Genomic DNA, 12500 nt, shown 5'->3' with positions numbered 1-12500 from the left:
TTTCAAAACCTTTCAAATTTTCAAAAACCTTTCCCAGGAGAGGTAAAACACTCAAACGCTCCCCCTTCACTTGATTCGTACAAAGAGGTGCACCTCCCCAACGGAACCCTAGACACTCTTAACCTCTTCTCTCTTTTGCTTAACCAACGAAAGAAACAAAAACCACCTCTGGCACGGCACAGTCCCTTCTTTAGTACCTCGAACGCTTCCCCGCGTAGAACTCAACCCCCCCCCAGCCCCCGCACGAGAACGACCCCGACTTGCTTTCGCATCGGAACCTGAAGTCGAAACACCCCTCAAGCGGCATTTCTCTCACTTTCCGCAGCACCGCCTCCTCCCGAATTTTTTTAAAGCCCATTGGTTGAATTCAATCCACTGCCCGATACGCCCCCCCAATTAACTGGGCCGTCTGGTGACGTAGAGCCCCTCACCTAGCGCGTTTCGTATATAAACTAAACGGGAGGGGTGGGGTTTGCTGGCTGGCCGCTGTGTCGTCAACCTGAGGAGACCGGCGGCGGCGGTGGCGGCGGCTGCTGCTCTTGCTGCTTCTTCTTCGCTTGCTCCACAAGTTCGTTTCGGATTTCAGGTAGCCAAGACTGACCAAGAAGGCCTTTTTCTTCAGATCAACGTTCAAAGTTTGTTGGTGGGGGTGATAAATTGGGTGTTCAGCGGGGCGGGGGGTGTTTCCATCTGACGAGCCCCTAGAAAAGGTTTGATCCACCTTGGCAGCCTTTTCTACACAAAGTCAAGTCGTTTATTACCTTCCTTTTTACTTGCCTGCGGTTGTTTGGAAATCTACGCTCTCTCTGATAAAACTTATAGTCGGAGACCTGTGTTACTCTACTGCAATCCCCCCCCCCCCGAGGGTCTCATCTACTGTCTGCCAGCCCGACCCCATCAAATAGCCAAACAACCTCTTTTTAATGGATCTTGTGCTGTCCAGAGGTTTCGGCTCAGTAATTTCAAGGACTTAATGGTTTCCTCTGTGTTGCACAGACTATTAAGCTGCAGCTTCATTTTAAATATTTCCTCTTCCATGATGACAGGCTGCTAGAATGACTCGACCGCAAAATGAAATGAACCTGCAACAAAATGAATAGGTATTTCTGAATAAAAATAGTGCTGCCTAAAAATACTGTCCTCCTATTTTGGCTTCTCGGATGAAACATCAGGCACTGGTCAATCTTAGTTTTCTTCAACTGGGGTGTCCAAATCTACTAAATAAATCGGGAACTTGGAATTTCTAATTTGGCCATTCTAAGTGTGTGTGCGTTAAAAAAAAAAAAACCAGACAAAACAACGACTTATGCAACATTGGGTTTATTTCAGGGAATCGAATGTTGCCTAAGGAATGTTCTCTCCCCCCAAAACCTCTTTCAGTGGATGTGACAAAAACAAAACAAAACAAAAAAAAGAAGACATTCCCAAAAAGGAAAATAAAGCAGTGGGTTTGTCTCTTCTAGGCATGTAATTAATAAACAAAAACTGGCAGCCACCCCTGCCTGTGTGTTCTGGGTGGAAAAATTCTATGCAAGAAACAACGCCTAGGTTTCAAAGTGAATGATACCAATTTTCATCCAACAGCAGAATGTTTAATACAATGCTCTTGTTTAATTCAATGTTACTCCTCTCGGTGGGTATTTGAACCCAGGCTTGCTGATTTATTAACGTGCTCTCTCTACTACAGCAAACGGGGTATTTTTGTTAACAATAATCATGATAGGAATAACGATGTTATACAATTTTTGGAATTAATGACTGATTTTAACTTTTAAATATTGTCTTTTAATCCTGTGAGTCCCCTTGGGTCCTGTTTTTAGCAGGAAAACAGGGTTGAAAAATTTTAAATGAATAAAATCTACACCGTGGTCTAAGTTGCAGGGCTATTTGTCAGGTTCTCTAGATGAAGCGGATTTGTAGGAAGCGATCCGGTGAGACTAAATATTTTACTTTGCCTTAACGGGAGCATCGGAGACACGAGGAGGAGGCGCTTGCAGCTTCTTGGAACCACTGAAAGTTCTTCTATGAACGTGTGGAAGAGGAGCTTCCGTTTTCTCTATTAGTATTAGTGTTCTTATGCTTTATTTTCTTGTTCCCTGCCAAAAGAGAAAGAAACAAAATGAAAAGGAATGCTTTTCATGTTAATGTGCTTCTTAACGTTACTACGGCAAGCTTAGTTTTTTCTTTATAGGATGACAAGACGAAGGAAATCCCTTGGTGGACTTTTCTTCAAGGATGCTTTGGTGTCTCTTCCTATATAGAGGAAGGTGTAGGCCTTCTATAGCTGTCTTTTCGGCAGGGGAGTTGGTGAACGAGATTTAATTCTGTATTTTTCTTTATAGGATGATGGGGTGAAGGAAATCCCTTCATAGACTTTCCTTCAGAGGCTAACCAAAACAGACAGGATACACTCTGCAAGCACTCCGGGATCTTCACTTGGAGACAATTGCTCATCATACATGAGAGTGGTCGTAAGACCAGATAGGCGAGATATAAAATAAATAAATACACCCCTGCCTCTAGCCTTGGATCAGCATTGCTTCTGAAAGACCCCAGGAGTCTGGCCTTCCGTGGGGGTGGGGTGGGGTGGGGTGGGGGTTAATCATATATGGGCAGTGTATCATAAGGAGCCACTGTAGGCTCAAGAAGTACCCATTATTGTAGCTTAGTAATCAATCTAGATTGACTAACACAGTGGTTCTTAACCTTTGTTACTCAGGTGTTTTTGAACTGCAACTCCCAGAAACCTCAGCCACCAGAGCTGATGGTGAAGGCTTCTGGGACTTGCAGTCCAAAAACATCCGAGTAACAAAGGTTAAGAACCAAGAGCAGAATGCTTAATTTAATGCTCTGTGATGTTTCTCAACGAGGATTTCAGCCCGGACTTCCTGATTTCTTAATGTACTCTCTCCACTACACAAAACTGGATGTTTTCGTTAGGAATAATCAGGATAGGAATAACGATGTTATACAAATTTTTGGATTGATTGCTGATTTTAACTTATAAATATTGTCTTTTAATGCTGTGAGTCACCTTGGGTCCTGTTTTCAGCAGGAACACAGGGTAGAAAAATTTCAAATGAATAAAATCTACACGGTCGTCTTAGAACTCATAAGTTGGAGGGCTGTTGTCGGGATCTGCAAGATGAGGGGAAGTAGGGGTCTTGCAGATGAAGCCTCAGGGCAGGGATCTTTCTCCTTGACCAGCAAGGGGGGAAAAGAAAAGACGGGACACTCGAGTGTATGGCAGCTGTTCAGAGGCGGAATCTCTCGTTCCCCCGCCTCCTCTTCTTTTATTGTATCCCCCTACTACATTTGCTCTAGTTAATCAATACAGAGGTAACTAATTTTCTGAATACACAGCCAGAATAACCAGAGTGCTAGTAAACAGAGACAGCTAATTTCCTTGAATACAAAGGCATCAGTAAACAGAGTGATTAGCAAACAGACAGGCTGGTAAACAGTTAATAGTAAACAGACACAGATAATGGTCAACAGATAATTTCCTGAGTACATAGACAAGTTCCTGAATACACGAACACTTTAACTACATTATCCAGAGACAATAGACAGCAGGTCAATGATTTATCCATTACTGGCAGTTAGCAGTTATGTACGTGTCTTGCAGCTAGGGCATGATGCCTGCTACTAGCATACAGATATATACATTTATATACATTTATAATATACATTTGCTACTGCCATAGATATATACATTTTAAAGGCATACAATTTTCCCACAGGCTGTTTGTCGGGTTCTCTAGACAAAGCGGATTTCTAAGAAGCGATCCGTTGATACTAAATAGTTTACTTTCCCTTAGTAGGAGCGTCGGGGACGTCGAGATGAGGTGCTTGCGCTGAAACGTCTTCTATAAACGTGTGGAATAGGAGCTTCCATTTTCTCTATTAGTATTGATAAAGGAACGTGTGCTGTGGTGGTTTCTTTTTCTTAATACCTGCCAGAAGAGAAAGAAACAAAATGTAAACTAATGCTTTTGATGTTAATGTGCTTCTTAACGTTAATGTGCCAGGGTTAGTTTCTTCTTTGTACGATGACGGGACGAAGGAAATCCCTTCGTGGGCTTTCCTTCAAGGATGCTTTCGTGTCTCTTCCTATATAGAGGAACGTGTAAGCAATCTACAGCTGTCTTTTTAGGATGGGGATTCTGTACAGGACATTTGATTCTGTATTATTCTTTATAGGATGATGGGGAAAAGGAAATCCCTTCAGGGGTTATTTTGGCTATCTTCCTATGGAGATCCATAAACAGACGGGTCACATGGAGGCAATTGCTCATCCTACATCCCACGCCTCTGGCCTTGCGTTGGCGTTGCTTCTGAAGGAGACCAGCAGTCTAGCCTTCTGTGCAGGTGGAGTGGGGGTGGGACTTAAGCCCATAGGGGTAGTTTATCATAAGGAGTGATTGTGGGCTCAAGAAGTACCCTTTATTGTAGCTTAATAATCAATCCAGATTGGGTAACGGGCTCCAACTGGTCGCGTCGATAGAAAGTGTCAAGATACTTCCGCAAGACTAAAACGTGGTGGCTGGATTGCAGACTGTGGTTCCTGATAGGGATCGCCTCGCCCTCGTGTTATGGCAGCTCCGCAGGCTGCTGATCGGTTTCTGGGCTCAATTTAAACAGCTGGTTTTGACCTATAAAGCCCTTTCTCTTCAGGCAACTCTTCCCGGAGTGTCTGCCTACCTAAGTGTGGTTTTTAGGTGGATTTTCATGCATTATACCTATGACTGGATGTTTACTACTACTTGTGTTTTGCTTTATTCAGAGTGATTTTACTTTGTTCGTTTATAATATTCACATACTGCTTTTACCTTTAATATAATATTTGGTTGATGGAAGGTGCCTCTCTGTATTCATTGGTCCTAACTTTAAATATGGCCTTTTAATGATGTAAACCACTGTTGGATAGTCCTTGTTTCTGCTTTTAACTATTGTCTTTCAACAATGTAAGAGGCCTCTTTAAGGAGAAAGGCGGGCTAAAAGTATTTTAGATAAAATGAATAAATAAATAATAGTGTCTTGGAAACCTGAATTTCAGGATATTTTTTCCCACCTCTGCCCCTGGCTGTCAACTTTGTGTGACATCCTCTCGGTAAATGAACGTGACCTTACTCTGTTGGCGTTGCCCTGCATCACAACCCGTTGCTGTCCAATTAGCGCTAGTTTGTTACAGTCGTTCAAATATTATTTTTTTTCTAACTTTCATTGAAGGAAAATGGAGAAAACTGCAGCTCCATATGGAACCTCCATCCTTATGAGAGCCTCGTGGTGGACTGGTTAAAATGCTGTACTGCAGCCAAAACTGCTCACGACCTGGGGTTCGATCCCAGGTAGCCGGCTCAAGGTTGGCTCAGACTTCTATCCTTCTGAGGTTGGTAGAATGAGTACCCAGCTTGCTGGGTGGGGGCAATGTGTAGCCTGCATAATTAACTTGTAAATCACCCTGAGAGTGCTTGAAGCACTATGGGGCGGTATAGAAGCAGCACACTTTTCTTTTCTTTTCTTTTTTCCTTTCCTTTTCTTTTTTCTTTCTTTCTTTCTTTCTTTTCTTTTCTTTTTTTGCTTTCTATTTTTCGCTTACTGTGCCTGGGTCTTTTTTAACAGCTTGGTACTCTTGATCCTCTTATGGAAAAACTGGTCCTCCCCGCCTCACCTCCAGCCATGGGAATTTCGGTGGGGAAAGCCTGAAGAATAGGGCTCCCCCTCCTTGGAAGTCATCCGGGAGTCCCCCAACAAATGCCTAAAGGGGAAACTTGTGATCTTAAAAGCAGCACAGGTTCTTGACTCCTGAAATGGATCTCAGTCCACAAGAACTAACTCTACCCTTTACAAGGACACAAAATCTTTGGTTTTGGCTGTGAAAAAACAAACCCGGTAACCTGACATGATGCTTTGCGAGCATCTTGCTCCTGGTACGCTGCATCTCTTCCCTGAAAGGAGAAGTGTTCTCCGTGCTGTCCTTGTCCAAGCAGGTGGAGACCTGTCTCTTCAGGCAGGCTTTTCCTCAATGAATAGTGTTCAGCGGGGTGGGGGGGGTTATTTCCATCTGACCAGCCCCTAAAAAAGTTTGAGCCACTTTGGCAGCCTTTTCTACACAAAGTCAAGTCGTTTATTACCTCTTTTTTTAGCCGCCTCCGGTAGGTTGGAAATCTTGACTCTCTCTGATAAAACCTCTCGTGGGGGACCTGTGTTACTCTACTGCAATCCAGTGGTTGCTCAGGAGGGTCTAATCTACTGTCTCCCCACCCGACCCCTATCAAATAGCCAAACACCCCCCTTTTTAATGTATCTTGTGCTCTGCAGAGTTTTCGGCTCAGTAATTTGCAGGGGTTAATGTTTTCCTCTTCTTGCCTATGTGTTGCTGAGAGTGTTAAGCAGCGTCTTCGCTTCAAAGATTTCCTCTTGAATGATGACAGGCTGCTAAAATGACTCAACTGCAAAATGAAATGAACGTATTGTACAACAAACTGAATATGCATTGGTGAATGAAAATAGTGCTGCCTAAAAATACTGTCCTCCTATTTTGGCTTCTCGGATGAAACATCAGGCACTGGTCAATCTTAGTTTTCTTCAACTTGCGTTTCCAAATCTACTAAATAAATTAGGAACTTGGAATTTCTAATTTGGCCATTCTAAGTGTGCATTAAAAAACACACCAGACAAAACAACGACTTATGCAACGTTGGCTTTATTTCAGAGAATCGAATGTTGCCTAAGGTATGTTCTTTCCCCCCAAAACCTCTTTCAGTGGGTGTGGCAAAAACAAACAAAAAAATAGAAGACATTCCCAAACAGGAAAATAAAGCAGTGGGTTTGTCTGTTCTAGGCATGTACCTAATAAACAAAAACTGGCAGCCACCCCTGCCTGTGTGTTCTGGGTGGAAAAATTCTATGCAAGAAACAACGCCTAGGTTTCAAAGTGAATGATACCAATTTTCATCCAACAGCAGAATGTTAATTCAATGCTCTTGTTTAATTCAGTGTTACTCCTCTCGGTGGGTATTTGAACCCAGGCTTGCTGATTTATTAACGCGCTCTCTCTACTACAGCAAACGGGGTATTTTTGTTAGCAATAATCATGATAGGAATAACGATGTTCTACAAATTTTTGGGTTAATGACTGATTTTAACTTTTAAATATTGTCTTTTAATCCTGTGAGTCCCCTTGGGTCCTGTTTTTAGCAGGAAGACAGGGTAGAAAAACGTCAAATGAATAAAATCTTCATCGTCGTCTAAGTTGGAGGGCTATTTGTCAGGTTCTGTGGATGAAGCGGATTTGTAGGAAGCGATCCGGTGAGACTAAATATTTTACTTTGCCTTAACGGGAGCATCGGAGACATGAGGAGGAGGTGCTTGCAGCTTCGTGGAGCCACTGAAAGTTCTTCTATGAACGTGTGGACGAGGAGCTTCCGTTTTCTCTATTAGTATTAGTGTTCTTATGCTTTATTTTCTTGTTCCCTGCCAAAAGAGAAAGAAACAAAATGCAAAGGAATGCTTTTCATGTTAATGTGCTTCTTAACATTAATATGGCAAGCTTAGTTTTTTCTTTATTGGATGACAGGATGAAGGAAATCCCTTTGTGGGCTTTTCTTCAAGGATGCTTTGGTGTCTCTTCCTATATAGAGGAAGGTGTAAGCGTTCTATAGCTGTCTTTTCGGCAGGGGAGTTGGTGCACGAGATTTAATTCTGTATTTTTCTTTATAGGATGACGGGATGAAGGAAATCCCTTCATAGACTTTCCTTCAGAGGCTATCCAAAACAGACAGGATACACTCTGCAAGTACTCACTCATCTTCACTTGGAGACAGTTGCTCATCATACATGAAAGTGGTCGTGAGACCAGATAGGCGGGATATAAAATAAATAAATACACCCCTACCTCTAGCCTTCGATCAGCGTTGCTTCTGAAAGAGCCCAGGATTCTGGCCTTCCGTGGGGGTGGGGTGCGGGATAATCGTATACGGGCAGTGTATCATAAGGAGCCACTGTAGGCTCAAGAAGTACCCATTATTGTAGCTTAGTAATCAATCTAGATTGGCTAACACAGTGGTTCTTAACCTTTGTTACTCAGGTGTTTTTGAACTGCAACTCCCAGAAACCTCAGCCACCAGAGCTGATGGTGAAGGCTTCTGGGAGTTGCAGTACAAAAACATCCGAGTAACAAAGGTTAAGAACCAGTGGGCTAACAGGCTCCATGTGGTCCCGTCGATGGAAAGTGTCACGACGCTTCCGCAGGACTCAAACGCGGCGGCCGGATTGCGGACTATGGGTCGTCATACTGATCGCGCCGCCCCTGTATTACGGCAGCTCCGTAGGCTGCCGATTGTTTCGGGGCTCAATTTAAACAGCTGGTTTTGACCTATAAAGCCCTTTCTCTTCAGGCAAATCTTCCCGGACTGTCTGGCTACCTAAGTGTGGTTTTTAGGTGGATTTTCATACATTATACCTATGACTGGATGTTTAGTACTACTTGTGTTTTGCTTTATTCAGATTGATTTTAGTTTGTTTATAACATTCATATATTGTTTTTACCTTTAATATAATGTTTGGTTGATGTAAGGTGCCTCTCTGTATTCATTGGTCCTAAATTCAAATATGGCCTTTTAATGATGTAAACCACTGTTGGATAGTCCTTGTTTCTTCTTTAACTATTGTCTTTTAACAATGTAAGTGGCCTCTTTAAGGAGAAAGGCGGGCTAAAAGTATTTTAGATAAAATGAATAAATAAATAATAGTGTCTTGGAAACCTGAGTTTCAGGATATTTTTTCCCACCTCTGCCGCTGGCTGTCAACTTTGTGCGACATCCTCTCGGTAAATGAACGTGACCTTACTGTGTTGGCGTTACCCTGCATCACCACCCGTTGCTGCCTATTTAGCGCTAGTTTGTCACAGACGTTCAAATATTATTTTTTTCTAACTTTGATTGAAGGAAAATGGAGAAAACTCCAGTTCCATATGGAACCTCCATCCTTATGAGAGCCACGTGGCGCACTGGTTGGAGCAAATGAACTATGAAACTCTGCGATCTCATGGACACAACGACACCTGCTTAAGAGGGGAAAAATACAGTTATTCCAAATGACAAGTACAAGTGCCTGTAAAAAGGGGGAGAAAACCAGGGGGCAGCGGGTGGAATTAAAAGCAGTAGAAATGAGCCACAACCCAAGGTGCCCTTGATGCTGGGAAGAAAAAGATGGCTCCCTCGCCTCTCCAGGGTGAAATAATAAAATCGCAACACAAACAAAAAGCCCAGAGTGGCCTTGGCTGCCAGATGGCCATTATATAAATCAAATAAATATATAATTAAATAAGAAATTAAATTAAAATATATAAAAGAAGGAAGCATGAAGAACTTCAAGTCATTTAATGTGAGGGCCACAACTACCAGGATGAGTCCTGCCCTGCATTTCCCATGGGGTTTGGAAGCAGAAGGAGGGAGGGAGGGAGGGAGGGACCGAAATCCATCCAGACCCGCTTTAATCCTTTCCTTCAGGGCCAGCCTCATGGGGAGGAGACCAACCGTTACTCTGCACATGCCCAGAGACTTGGTGACTTTTCCCACCTTCGATCAGATTCATCTCCTAAAGGACTACAAAGCCCATCATGGGGTGGGGGAGAAGGGTCCCAGCAGTCACCCCACCCTCCCCCACGGCCCTCCTTACCCAGCCGCCGTCCCCGGTCGGAGCGGGGCAGCGTTCAGCGCAGGCTGGGTCTGCCACCGGCCTTGCAGCCGGAAGAGCCTCTGGGTGCCGCAGAGGCAGGCCGGACAAATAATGGGGAGACACGGTGGGGAAGGAAAAGCGTGACGCACCGGCCTTTAGCGTCCCAGGGTCGCCATGGCAACGGGACAGGAAGGGGCGGGCCCGGAGGACCTGCTCTCTGAGTGCAAAGGGCTAGAAGGTCCCCATGGCGACTTGCAGGAAGAGGCGGGCCCTGAGGACCTGCCCTCTGATTTCCATTGGCTGGGAGCGGCTCCATGGCGATGCGACAGGAAGAGGCCGGACCAGAGGACCTGCCCTGTGAGTTCTGAAGGCTAGAACGTCAGCATGAAAGGCCCTCTGAGTCCAAGCGTGCTAGACGGTGACTCTACTCCCTTGGCCGGCCACTTCTCGGCTCCCTCTGCTGGCAGCCTCATGTCGGAGGACCCTAGCCATTTCAAACCCCCCCCCCCCAGGCTTCCCGGCTGGGGGAATTAAAAGCGCGGCTCCTAAACGGCTCCTACTCGATGGGGGGGGCATATCCTGAGAGGGACCTAGGAGGAGGAGGAGGAGGAGGAGGAGGAGGAAGAAAAGGAAGGGCGCCTCGCTCTCCCAGGGACTGGGGAGGAGGAAACCTCCTCGTGTCTTTTTTCCCTGGTTCCTTTCCCAACGAACAATTCAATGAACTTTCGGTGCTTGTCTATTTCACCTGCTTTTTATTAGTAACCCCCCTCCCCTTTTCTCCTTTATCAGCCACTCGTAAAGGTGGTTTTAGATATCTGTAATTTCTCATTTGAACTAAGCGTCCTTTCTTTAAATTAAAATATTTGTGTGCCTTAATAAGATTACTGCATGAAACGGTAATAAATAAATATAGTTATAAATGATTATTATTGTTGCAGTTATTGTTATTCTTCTTATTATTATTATTATTGCTTTTTGCCCTACTGTCCACGCTGTAACAGGTGGCAATTTATTTCTTTCTTTCTTTATTCTATTTATACCCCGCCTATCTGGTCATTTCGACCACTCTAGGCAGCTGTTTAATTGGTACACTGTTTAATCGGAAAGCTACCAGATGTCTGCGCCTGGATCTTCTTTACTGTTGTCCACGCCCCGTAGCTGTGGGTCTTTATGATGGCAATTTTAATTGTATTTTAATCGTATTTGAATTGTATTTTAATCATTTTATATTTTATTGTATTGAATTTTAATTGTTGTAAGCCGCCCAGAGGCCTTTGGGTAGAGTGGGAGGCATATTAATTAATTAATTAATTAATTAATTAATTAATTAATTAATTAATTAAATAAATAAATAAATAAATAAATAAATAAATAAAATAAGAGAAGAAACTCATGGTCCCAAAGCCGTTTCCTGAAGTCTAAAAAGTAACACTCGCGCTCACACAAAAGAGAATGCAGGTGGGGGGGAATGAGAATTTTCAGGTTTTATTGGCAACCCTTTTGCATATTCACCATTACCCATTACCCATGCAAGTTCAGATGTAAAACCGGCCGGCGATGAACGTACTTTAAAGAAGACACTTTACTAGGATATTAAGAAACAGATGATTCCAATCCCCCTCCCCACCCTGCCTTGGTGGGCCCTTTCACTGTATTTTTTGAGATTTAGAGAAGGGAGTGGGATCCTATAGTGCCACGACCGAGAGCGTAAGGGGGTCTGCCTCTCTTACAGATGGGCTGAGACTCATGGGAAGAATGCAGGGAAACGTGGGTGCGTTTGTTTTAAAGAACCCTAATAATGGATGACAGACTCCTCTGAAGCACTGCCGCCTGAGCTCTTCGAATAAATACAGCAAAGGCAGAAAGCTGTCTGCTGGCAGCCTGAACAGGGAAAAAGAAAAGGCCTCCTCTGCCTGCCAGATCACGGCGTAGGGCGAGAGGGTCCTCCAACCTTCCTTCGGCCCTGCTCCCCCCCCCGTGCGCGCTGGAGGAGACAAGAACAATAAAAGCCAGAAGAAGAGTAATAATAAAATAATAACTTACATGAAACACAAAGAAGACCGTCACGGCACTCAGCCCCGAACTGCACTTTCTCTCGTCCTTGGCGGGAAAGAAGGGGAGATGGAAGTCCTCAGGAATCTCCACCTCGGCACTCGAACCCGAGCTGGGAGGGAGACTGCAGACAGCTCGCCATGTCCTGCAGGCGTAAAGGGCCGAGAGACATACGCACCTGTACACACATCTGCCTTAATCTTTTTTTGTTTTGGACCGGCCATCCTAACGGCAAGTTTGAAAACTGCAACTCTGTGCATGCCCAGGGGCGTTAAAATTACCCAGAGCGGTTTTTTAAATCGTTATTTCACACCTTTCTTCTCTGTTAACAACTACAAGGGCCGTCACGGGGCAGAGGGGCTCGTGACAGACCCACATGGTATGCCTACCATCCCGCCGGCCCCCTGCACACTTACCCGCCGACCTTTCTGGATCCGGTCGTTCCTCGAGGTTGCAGGGTGGCGCGAACGAACGATGAAGCTCTGCATCCGCGTGAACGAGCTCACTGAAAGAACGACACCTGGTTCGGAAGGGAAAATCCAGTTATTCCAAATGACAAGTACAAGCGGCTGTGAAAAGGGGGAGAAAAGCGGGACCAGGGGGTGGAATTAAAAGCAGTAGAAATCAGCCACAAACCCAGGTCCCCTTGATGGTGGGAAGAAAAAATCAGCTCCCTCTCCTCTCCAGGGTGGAATAATAAAATCACAACGCAAATAAACTGGCCAGAGAGGCCTTCGCTGACAGATGGGCGCCATATAAATCAC

At 44.5% G+C, this 12500-nt stretch overlaps 3 long non-coding RNA genes across 5 annotated transcripts; 1 reads left to right on the top strand and 2 right to left on the bottom strand.

Moving 5' to 3' along the window:
- The first annotated feature begins 422 nt into the window (after positions 1–422).
- On the top strand, positions 423–8767 carry LOC144585736 (uncharacterized). 3 transcript variants are annotated; one of them, XR_013540233.1, is made up of 4 exons: positions 423–586; positions 3825–4371; positions 5233–5392; positions 7726–8767. It is a non-coding gene; the product is annotated as an uncharacterized LOC144585736 (long non-coding RNA). The 3 variants fall into 3 exon arrangements; XR_013540234.1 differs by having other exon boundaries at positions 436–586; positions 4204–4371; XR_013540235.1 differs by lacking the exon at positions 3825–4371 and having other exon boundaries at positions 449–586.
- On the bottom strand, positions 1631–3827 carry LOC144585735 (uncharacterized). The gene is made up of 2 exons (XR_013540232.1): positions 3035–3827; positions 1631–2096 (listed from the first exon to the last, which is right to left on the bottom strand). It is a non-coding gene; the product is annotated as an uncharacterized LOC144585735 (long non-coding RNA).
- Positions 8768–11723: 2956 nt separating the features above from the next.
- Positions 11724–12418, bottom strand: LOC144585737 (uncharacterized). The gene is made up of 2 exons (XR_013540236.1): positions 12153–12418; positions 11724–11881 (listed from the first exon to the last, which is right to left on the bottom strand). It is a non-coding gene; the product is annotated as an uncharacterized LOC144585737 (long non-coding RNA).
- Between the last annotated feature and the right edge of the window lie 82 nt (positions 12419–12500).

The sequence above is a fragment of the Pogona vitticeps genome, unplaced genomic scaffold (genome assembly GCF_051106095.1).
Source record: "Pogona vitticeps strain Pit_001003342236 unplaced genomic scaffold, PviZW2.1 scaffold_80, whole genome shotgun sequence".
NCBI lineage: Eukaryota > Metazoa > Chordata > Lepidosauria > Squamata > Agamidae > Pogona > Pogona vitticeps.
The sequence above is the reverse complement of the archived record's forward strand: the minus strand, read 5'-3'. Positions and strand labels throughout refer to the sequence as shown.